The sequence below is a fragment of the Siphateles boraxobius genome, unplaced genomic scaffold (genome assembly GCF_051911475.1).
Source record: "Siphateles boraxobius isolate OS27281-9 unplaced genomic scaffold, OSU_SipBor_1 100, whole genome shotgun sequence".
In the NCBI taxonomy this organism is placed as follows: domain Eukaryota; kingdom Metazoa; phylum Chordata; class Actinopteri; order Cypriniformes; family Leuciscidae; genus Siphateles; species Siphateles boraxobius.
The window spans coordinates 2,250,354-2,252,216 of record NW_027508701.1 but is presented as its reverse complement, the minus strand read 5'-3'; positions in this window follow the sequence as shown (position 1 = coordinate 2,252,216).

The window sequence follows — 1,863 nt, the reverse complement described above, 5'->3', positions numbered from 1 at the left end:
CCAAGTCAAGTGAAGTCTAGTCTAGTCTAACTAAGGCAGTATACATTGAGTTCATATATACATTTCAAGGGGGAGGGATTACATTGTGATGTAAATGAGCTGAGACAACGAGAACAGGAAAAGGCATAGACTTCTCATACTGAGATGAGACAAATGGTCTCAGTAATAAAATAACAGGTGTTCAAACTTGCTCAGCATGACTCTTCACCCGGTAAACAACGAGAGCAGGAAAAGCCTAGCCTTCTCGTACTGAGATGGGACAGTCAGGAATATCCCGCTGAGAACCCCTACCGTTTGCAGAGATTTCCTGCTCTCATCATTTCTAAACTTTCTCAATATAAAATACTATTGTATTGGAAATCTAAATTAAACATTTAAATAAATTTGTAATCCTACATTTCCCCCTTTGAGAGTTCTAAATAACTCTCACAAAATACAAATTTAGACACTTAAAAGTTAAATTCTTGTAACTTGTGATCATTACAGGCTCATGCTTCTGTGTTGCTGTTTCTGCAATTGCATGCTGACACAGAAACAAACATGCAAATTTAGGGTCCGTGAAGTTCTTAAGGATAATAGTCTTTTCTCTTTGGAACTGTCATTTCTTTTTGAGGGGCGTGAGTCATTTGTTGAATGAAACACTTGATACTGTGGACGAATAGATAGTACGCTATTAGAAGAAATAACAGCAGAATTGCTATTTCCTTTATCCACAGTTTACCTAACAATTTTCCGAACCATGAAGAATTATCTTCAGTCATCTGGTGTAATTTTGCTGAAAGATCAAGAATGTCTTGTTGGATTTTGTTCAAGTTCTCTGTTGGATCCATTAAAACTCGGTGCAGCACTCAGGTCCGATGATGGTGCAGGCTCCTTGCGTTGCTAGAATGTAATCTAAGGCCACTCTGTTCTGTAAGATCAGAGTCCAGGAGCGACTCTGTGCGAATCTTGTGCGAAGTGAGAGTGTCTGTGATGTTACTGGTACGACAATCTTGATCATGTTGATGGATGACTGAAGGTTTCGTATGTGAGTCTCTGCGTTGTGTATTTTTTTCTTTTTCTTTTCTTTATCCTTTTGTGATAGTTGGCTCGGAAGAGGGTCAAGTTGTTTCTTGAGGTTTTCTTGTGGCTTCATACGCAGATGACGAGGTCAGTGCGTATGGGTCTCGGGAAGTCATCAGTGGTATCTGCACAGAGTAAGAAAGAAAACAAAAGACAGGAGAGCAGTATTTGTTCAAACACAAGGGTTGTAAACTTTTCTGAGTCTGCTAAGCAGTAGAGCAGTATTTGTTCAAACACTAGGGTTGTAAATTTTTTTCTGGGTCTGCTATTGTCGTTCCATCTTTCCCTATTTCTTAAACCTTTGACACCTAAGGAACAGTGAGGTAAGGATGGACTAGGATAGGGCCTATGAGGGAAGTCTTCACCCCAGGGTTAACCTCCGAAGCCTGTTGCGTTTCGGTTCTTCCCGGGGCTCCTCACTGGTTCCGTGTCCTAACCTATCCCTGTTGGTGGGGGAACACTTTACAGTGTGTACAATTAGTCCAGGTTTTCCTTCCCTGACACAATACTGCAGCAGCTGTAATCAACATCACTTGATGTGGCCCATGCCACTTTGGTTCTAATGGAGGAAAACGTCTTTGTACAGATCAATTATTGATTCAGGAGGTATCATTTTCTTCTGTGCTGCACTACCTGAACACACTTGTACAGTTGAATAGAAACAAGCCTGTTTAGCTGCCATATCAGCAAGAGCATTACCTTTAGCTTCCGTAGTATTAGTTGTGAGATGTGCTTTCACTTTGATCACTGCTAATTTCTTTGGAAGTTTCATGGAAAACATTAGACATTTCACTAATTCAG